Below are 9261 nucleotides of genomic sequence, written 5' to 3' on the forward strand. Positions count from 1 at the left end.
AACAGATGGATGGACGGTATAACGACTATATCCTCTTGCACAAAATAAAGTGGGAGGATAAAAACTAAACCAAAAATCAGAAAAAAAAAATCCTCTTCTGCACCAAAGGGTAAAACTGCTAAATGTGGATTAGCAAACATTAGGTCTCTTTCTTCTAAGTCCCTGTTAATAAATGATTTAATGATTGATCAATATATTGATTTATTCTGCCTTACTGAGACCTGGTTACAGCAGGATTAGTTTAAATGAATCAACACTCCCAAGTCATACTAACTGTGAAAATCTTTGAAGCACAGGCCGAGGAGGTGGAATGGCAGCAATCTTCCACTCCAGCTTATTAATCAACCAAAGACCCAAATGATTTAAATTTATCTGAAAGCCTGACACTTGGCCTTGTACAACCTAACTGGAAAAATCAAAAAACAGTTTTATTTGCTAATATCTGTCATCCACCTGGCCCTTACTCATAGTTTCTATCTGAATTCTCAAACTTTTTTATCTGATATAGAGCTCAGTTCATATAAAATAATTATACTAGGTGATTTTAGCATCCATGTAGATGCTGAAAATGACAGCCTGATCACTACATTTATTATTAGACTCACTTGGCGTCTCTCAAAATGTACAGTAAGTGAGCCCACCCACCACTTTAACCCTTAATTTACCATGGGCCCGGGTTAGGGTTACCAATTACAATTACCATAATAACCCTATGTTGGGTGTGAAGTGCAATTTCCCAGTTTTCAGTAACCGTTTGACTTTTTCTGATAGGACAAACGGTCGTGTAATTACGGTAATTCAAATTGTGGTGATATGCTCTAAATTAACCAGCTGTTCACAGCAAGTAAGGGCAAATAGCAGGTGCATCTGCAGCAATCGCCCACTGTTAAAGGGTCCTGAACATTTAAAGTATTCCCTGAAAACCCTCTTTTGTCTGATCATTTCTTAATAACATTTACATTTAGAATAATGGATTACACCACAGTGGGGGATAAATTTCATTACAGTAGTAGTGCAGCACTGTGGCCAGGCTGACAAAGAAAGGAATGCACTGTTAAAGCTCTGTTAAAGACATAAAGACCTGGATGACCTCTAACTTTCTGCTTCTAAATTCAGATAAAACTGAGGTTATTATACTCAGCCATAAACATCTTAGAAACATGGTGTCAAACCAGATACTTACTCTGGATGGCATTACCTTGGCCTCCAGTAACACTGTGAGAACTCTTGGAGTCATTTTTTGACCAGGATATGTCCTTCAATGCGGTCCTACAAATATGTAGGACCACTTTTTTGCATTTGCGCAATATTTCTAAAATTAGAAACATCCTTTCTCAGAGTGATGCTGAAAAGCTAATTCATGCATTTATCTAGCCTGAACTTTTGTAATTCATTATTATCAGGCTGTCCTCAAAGCTCCCTGAAAAGCCTTCAGCTGATCCAAAATGCTGCAGCTAGAGTACTGACAGGGACTAGAAAGAGAGAGCAGATTTCTCCCATATTGGCTTCTCATTGGCTCCCTGTTAAATCTAAAATAGAATTTAAAATCCTTCTTCTCACACACAAATCAGGCCCCATCTTATCTTAAAGACCTCATAGTAGCATATCACCCCAACAGAGCACTTCGCTCTCAGACTGATGGCTTCCTTGTGCTTCCTAGGGTATTAAAAAGTAGAATGGGATGCAGAGCCTTTAACTTTTAGGCCCCTCTTCTGTGGAACCAGCTCCCAGATTGGATTCGTAGACAGACACCCTCTCTACTTTAAAGATTAGGCTTAAAACGTTCCTTTTTGATAAAACTAGTTAGGGCTGCATCAGGTGACCCTGAACCACCCTTAGTTATGCTGCAGTAACTAAGGGGACTTCCCATGATGCAGTGTTTTTTCTTCACCCACCTCTTTTCACTTTGTGTGTTTATACCCCACTCTGCATTAAATCATTAGTTATTATTAATCTCTGGCTCTTTTCCACAGCATGTCTTTTTTCCTGTCTCTCTCCCCTCATTCCCAACTGGTCGCGGCAGATGGCCTCCTAAATCATTCTCATTTAAAATAAATAGTTTCTTAAATGAAAATTTTATGGTAAAATGTAGCATTAAGATTGGTATATATTAATAGTAGTAGAATGATATACAACAGTATTTAAAGTAGCTAATCAAATGTGTTTTTGTGTTTGTAGCTAAAAAAATAAATAAAAAGCAACAGAAAACATGATAACAATCAAAATACTTTTTGCTGTAAAATAAGTTACTGTATTTACCATACTGTGCAAAAGCTGTGCATACCTCATTTCTTTATGTTTTCTTAGGAGAATGGGAAATAGGTGCAGTGATTTATTGAAACATGTGCAAGCATACACGGACATACAGCACATAAAGTGCAAACTTTTGTTCAGTTTGATGTCAGGATGATCTCACCCCCATCAAACATGGTTGAAACCATGTTGTAATCACTTTGGTCAAAACTGGTTGTGGTAAAAACCGAACTGTAGACGAGCGGATGTTGACGATGTTTCCACATAGAATAGAGGTCGGGCAAAAGTCTCTTACAGACTTAGAAATATAGATTAGATTTTTGCAAGTTGGAATTAAATGCATTTGTCTTTCTTTTGTTTTGTTTTTCAAATGACAGCAACTAATATGCTTAGCACATGTTTATGAACACACATCCACAGAACACAGATTAGTATTACCAGAGCCTTTTTTTTGTTAAAGAACACTTTTAAGCTATTTACAGTTTTGTACATCTAAATTATATTTTACTTGTGGCATGGCAAATTTAACAAGTCAGACTTTTACAATTATCTCCTCCCTGTTTATGCCTGTATCATAGACTCAGGAATGCTCCTTGTCCAATGTTAAGCCAATTAGTTCAGAAGAACAAGTAGAGGATTTACAAATAAGAGTTTATGGGTTCAAGCTAGTCTTGAAGTAACATTCTATTTCTTATTATTTCATATGTCGTGAAACTTTTTTTTTTTTTTTTCTAATTGAAATAAAGATAGAAAATAATTCTGGCCTGAAAAATGAGTGAAAATGCAATCATTTGTTTTATATTTTTATGAATTATTTTCTGGTATCTTGAGCAGTAAACTACACAGCTAATTACACAGAGGATCCACAAATGAAAAAAGAGCTCATTATTCAGTCATTTTCCTTCACTCCACCACAACACTGGATCTTGGGCTCCAAATTCTCCTTTAAGCCCTGATTATGACTCAAACATGAGACAAACATGTTAAATTACATCAGATTAATTGGAATCTCTTCTAAAAGTAGCTTTAGTGAATATTCACAGTACAACAACTAACATCTAACAACTGACAGGAGCTGCCTCCCATTACTCTTCAGAGTGAGTGATTGATGGCAGCATGCACCATCCTGTCTGACTGCTGGAAGACCCACCAGTGGATTGTTGCACCCGTCATGCACCCTTCCTGAGGTGAAGCACAAGAGAAGGGAAGATGATAATAAACAACCACAGTCACAGACACTGGCTTCTCCATGAAGCCTTTCCAGGGAATGCCAAAAATCTGACCCTGTCACTATGAAATGAGACAGCACCATGTGACACACATGGAGAGAAGCAGCCTGGGGTGGGCAACTATGGAGTAAAGTGCTTCACCCCAGGCTGACTCATGATGAGCATCCACTTATGACTGTAATGCATTAGTATTTCCTAGAAACATATTTCACTTTATTGAAAAAAAAAAATTTAATAAGGGAATAATATTAAATGTTTGTAGGAAAAAATAGTTGTAAATGGCCATTGACTTTGTTATTTTTAAATCACGTTTATGCCCAATACAGAACCAGTGCACCCTCCCAAGCTCCAGTTTGTTCCCAGAAATGCTGTGTTGGAAAAATTAACTCACAATACTTGTTTTTGCAGCAAGGCCAGCAACCACAGCTGTTCCCTGAATCCAGCATCATGTTTAGTTCTGATGAGTACAGTAAATCTTGCCCTTTTGTAGATACACAGTATCTCAACCAGCAACTACCAACTGGTGCAGGGACAGTGAAGTTTATCCATGTGGCCTCTACACTTGCATCCAAATCGAGCCCACTCAAGCTCAGTTGTGATTATGTAATATTATCGGGGCTTTTTTTGGGGGGGGGGGGGGGGGCTTCTCACGTATGATGTCATGATGGTTTCTTTGCCAAGCAGGTTATGCAGAAATGTCCGAGCAAGCGAGAAGGAATTATGCAGACAGTGCAGGAGCGGGTAGCTTTCGCTTTCTGTTGCGTGTGGCCAGACTCCGACCAGAAAATCTCACATTTTAGTCCACAGTGTTCACAACGGACGAAGAAAAATAATTAATGGTATTTTCTGAAAGCATAGGGTCGGCTTTTAGAGTCGGCATTCTTGCATTCGGTGTATGTGGATTAATCGTCTTGCACCAAAAACTGAGCAGCGGGGGCAAGACTATACACAAAATAAGAAAGGAAAGAAAAACAGAAGTGCTAGCAGGTGGATGCTATACTGAGCAACACACACACACACACACACACACACACACACACAAAATGAGAAAGAAATGTCGTGTTCTTGGGCATGCGCACTTCCAGACGAATTAATAAATATTAAAGTGCCAGATTTTTTTGAATGGACGCTAGTTTGCTACAAACAAGACGCGGAGGGCTGCTGAAGCCCCGAGCAATATACCGCGCTGCCGACTAATCCATAACAACAAACCATGAACAGTGATTACACACCTGTGTAAAACAGCCTGTTTGGGGTTATTTTAAATGGAGTACTGGGGCGAAAGGCAATAGCTGTTGCGATTTAAGGCACAAAATACCCGCACATTCGCGTTTTCAAGCCGCAGCCCTGCCACAACTATGGAAATGCAGATCAGTCATACGGTCGGGATACGCAGAGGTAGACTACTCCAGTTTTTCTACATAATGCCACACGCCGAACCAAGGTGAGCGACTACACTCAGCGTCAAGTTACCTGGAAAAATACAGCCTCCGAGTGATTTCAAAATAAAGCCGCGTCGTAAAAACCAAACATTTCTCCTTCCGTCGTTGTTTCCAACCACAGCTCCGCCCTGCGCTCTAAGCACACAATATTAACACCACCCAGCTGCTTTTAACGCCCAGTTACCGACAAATCCTACAACACAAGGCGTTTATTTTGGCTGAAATCAATGCACTTCCTGTCCCTTTATGTTCACTTCTGTCTGACTTGCCGCAGCTCACCACCATCACCTCCTCCCTCTCTCAGACAATGAATGAAGCCAGTTTTGGGAATGGACAAGCCCACGAGCAGCTCAGGTGGCCGAACATCTCTCGTGTTAGAAGAAAATACTACAAACCCACGAAGGCGTTCTCCTCATTACTCTACCCCCGCTATTCACCATGTGCTGGCTATATTTTAATTTTACCATTCAGAACAAAAAAGCGACAAGAAAAACACGCTGAATTATGATAAATATCCTGCACCGTCATGTGTATTGCTACAAATAAACTAAAATGCACAACATATGATAATATTTAAAACAACGCCCCCTTGACACCATGTATGAGCTTACATTACCTGCAAGATGCTCAACTTCACTTCTCTGCGGTGCGTCCGCGGCTTCAGCAGCTGCGTGAAGTCAGCCGAGATTCCCCGAGACGAGACAGGAAGTGACCGCATGTGCGTTCAAACTAAAAGCGGAAAAATATCTGCCATTAATCTCGAGGCTTTAGGCAAGAAAAAATAAATCGTCTCTTATTTTATTCCCAAACTTTCGCTTTAACTGTCGTTAAAAAAATATATAACCACAATCAGTTTCACTCACGACAGCCAAACGTTGCATTTTAAACCGGAAACACAACATGTCATTCTAGCTAGCTTGATACTAGCATAATTCAGTAACACCTCATACAGCACATCAGATAATAGTATTTATGCTAATTTATCGTAACATCTCCAGCTGCCGAGTTCCGGCTCCCTAACCTGTGAACACGGGCAGAAGCTTTCTGTTTCACATCAGGCAGAGAAGAAGCTTAGTTGTTGCCAGCTAGCGTAAGTGGTCCGGTCCAGATGCTGTAGAGGCAGCGGGACGACCCCTGAAAGTGTACGCTGCAATTTGCCACCGCGTTAGCGTCACTGCTGTCAATGTCCGGTAAGAGCAAAATAAAGTATTTCCGGCCATTACTTTTCAAACAGAAGAAAGAAACCATAGCTTCAATAGACGCGGTACATAAAAAAAAAAAAAAAAAAAATATATATATATATATATATATATATCTGTGTAAAAAAAAAATAAATAAATAACCAATAACAAATGACAACATTGCACTTCAACATAATATGATCATATGTGACTTATCAAGAAATATAAGTGGGCAGATATAACAGTTTAATTAATAAATATCCGAACGTTGTGGCGTTTCTGTGCATTTGTTCTGGTGGTCTGCTCGCTTCATTTCCGGTTTGCGCGCGTGTTATTCGGATTAACTTTACTAAAGGCAACATCTTGCCACAGCTGGAGCGCGAGACACGCACGCCGCTGCCTGAAACCCACGCGCACTACCAGGAGACCCCCGTCCCCGTACAGTAAACACAATCAGATACTCAGATCACTGCGTTAATGATAAACTGTGAGTTTTTAAACTACTTAACAATTTCTTTAATCAAATGTGAGGTTTTTAAATCGATATCATAATTATTAAATTCGCTATTGTTTGTTTTTAATCATAGAATGTGGCCTTTGTCCGCCTTGAGGGTCTCACGCAGCATTTACAGCACACTGAGCGCAAAATGGTCAAATGACCTGCAAATAAGATTTAGAAAATGAATCGCTAAAACAGTTTTTTTTTTTTCCAGCAGAATGATCTCATTTTTAATGCAGTCTCATTAGCAGGAGAGTTACAGTCATTAATTATGCAATACATATTTGACTTTATTGATTTGAATACTGAAATGTAATATGTGAAATTTTCAAACCGCTTATGATTTCAGGAGTGTGCCATCATGTATCCTGATGTTTTGGCTTCACTTGGATGTGTGATGAAAGGCCTGCATGAGTGTAATAAAGACTGCTGGGGCTGCCCATTAAGAGCCTTTGTATGTCACAGGGTTCCATTTAGCGTATTTTTCTACCTGGGTTGCCAGGTCCTTCAAAACCCTCCAGAGAGGAGGAGTGCGGTCGCTATTGACAGAGGTGATGGTGATGATGAGAAAGGTCTCCAAGGGAAATGCTGAGAATACCAAATCACAACAGGGAAGAAGAGAGCAGAGAGTCCCCAATGACAGCATGATCCTATAACTGGCTTATGCAACTGATCAGAGCCTCGTTCAGCATTATATAACAGCATTAGGTTAGCCTGCTGTTCGTAGCTGAGCTGGGAACGCTGTGACAGTCACCCACAACAATATGGGTCAAATCATAACCAGAAATACTGTATTTAGTGGTATTTAATGTGCCAAGGTGCAGCAGGCGCATCAGTGTAGAAACTGTACCAGTGCCAGATTACTGCTTGAACCTGCTTGGTGGCCAATGTCAACAAACCTGTCAGCCTAATGGGAACACTGGCTTAATGTTTTTGTATAATGGGATGCCTTTTTTTTTTTTAACAAACTATGCCAATAGCTTAAAACATCTGTTTATTTTGCATTAAATAAATAGGATGTTTACGCACGTGTTTTGGGATTATGTAACTATTAAACTTGTTAATCTGCTTAATCAGAATGCTGTAAGCCATTAACTGCCTTCCCATTCTTATTCCAGTATTGCTGAATTCATGTGTTTTGTCCTATATTTTACCCAAAATCCTAATTTACCAAAGAAACATTATCTTGAATTAAATGCAGTACTGTGCAGAAGTCTTGAGCCAACCCTTCTTTCTTTATATTTTGCTCCGAAGGAGCCAGACTTCCTTGTAATTTTTTAAAATGGTCTTGAGAAATAGTTCTCCGGGCTTTCTGAAGGTCTTTCAAAGTTTTTCACTCATTTTCAGTCCAGTCCTTGTACTTGACCATTTTTACCTCCGCCAAGGAGGTTATGCTTTTGGTAGCATTTGTGTGCGTGTCACTCTGTCTGTAAACATGATAGCAGGAAACAGTTTGAAGGAATTCTGATAAAACGTTTTGTAGAGGTGCAGAGTGGGGCCATGTTAACAATCCATTCAAATTTGGCTTACATCTACCGAGGTCTTCAAGGTCAGCTTCATGATTTATTGGTTGAAAATTGACAAAAAGCTTATAAAGTGTGACTCTTAGTGTGGTGTGCATTGTCAACATACAGAAAGTACTGATAGAAACTACTGTATAAAGATTTAAAATATCATTTCTTCTTCTATGTCTTGTTTGTTTTTGTAAAGTCATTTACCTGCTACTCCACATCAAAAGGAGCCAGTTGAGGTGGTTCGGGCATCTGGCTAGGATGCCTCCTGGGTGAGGTGTTCCAGATATGTCCTACAGGGAGGAGGTCCCAGGGCAGACCCAGGACACACTGGCGAGATTATATCTCTTGGCTGGCCTGGGAACGCCTTGGGGTCCCCCCGGATGAGCTGGTAGAGGTGGCTGGGGAGAGGGAGGTCTGGACTTCTTTGCTTAGGCTGCTGCCCCCGCGACCCGGCCCCGGATGAGCGGAAGAAAATGGATGGACGGATGGCATTTACCTACAATTATAGTGCTGAGATGTTTGGTGTATCCTCTGGACAGAGTAAAGAGGACAAGGAAACTTGGTGGTGGAATGAGGAAGTGCATGAATGGAAGTAAGGAAGAGGTTAGCAAAGAAAAAGTGATATAGGCAGGAAGATGAAGAAAGTAGACAGGAGTGCTGGGAGGCTAGGTGTACAGCAAAGAGAGAGGTGGCAAAGGAAAAGGTTTGTTGTGAGTTGTATGTGAGGCTGGCCACTGAGGAAGGAGTATCAATTGCCTAGGCAGAGAGATTGAGCTGGAAAGGATGTGCAGCAGGTTAAGTGGTTAAGGATAGAAACAGAAGTGTACTAATGAGTGAAGAGAGTGTACTGAGAAGGTGGAAGGAATACTTTGAGGAGCTCATAAATGTAGCAAATGGGAGCGAGGAGGACAGATGGAGGACAGTGAATCAGGAAGAGCAGAGTATTAGTAAGGGAGTGAGGGCAGCATGAAGAGATGAAAAGAAGAAAGGTGGTTGGTCCAGATGACATACTTGTGGAGAAAGAGCACTACAGATGCGATGCTTGCTTTGAGTGTTGATGGAGAAGTATAGAAGAGGTCAGGAGTTGCACTGTGCCTTTGTGGATCTAGAGAAAACATCTAAGGTGCCAAGAGAGAAACTGTG

General features: G+C 40.5%; 1 protein-coding gene across 1 annotated transcript in view; it reads right to left on the reverse strand.

Annotated features, from left to right (window-relative positions):
- hivep3a (HIVEP zinc finger 3a) overlaps positions 1-6078 on the reverse strand; it is a 46934-nt gene extending 40856 nt beyond the window's left edge. Inside the window, exons 1-2 of the mRNA XM_030741846.1 lie at positions 5946-6078; positions 5541-5653 (exon numbers count right to left, since the gene is read on the reverse strand). The gene's annotated coding sequence lies outside the window, so the exon portion shown is untranslated. The remainder of the gene's footprint in view (positions 1-5540; positions 5654-5945) is intronic.
- Between the last annotated feature and the right edge of the window lie 3183 nt (positions 6079-9261).

The sequence above is a fragment of the Archocentrus centrarchus genome, chromosome 11 (genome assembly GCF_007364275.1).
Source record: "Archocentrus centrarchus isolate MPI-CPG fArcCen1 chromosome 11, fArcCen1, whole genome shotgun sequence".
NCBI lineage: Eukaryota > Metazoa > Chordata > Actinopteri > Cichliformes > Cichlidae > Archocentrus > Archocentrus centrarchus.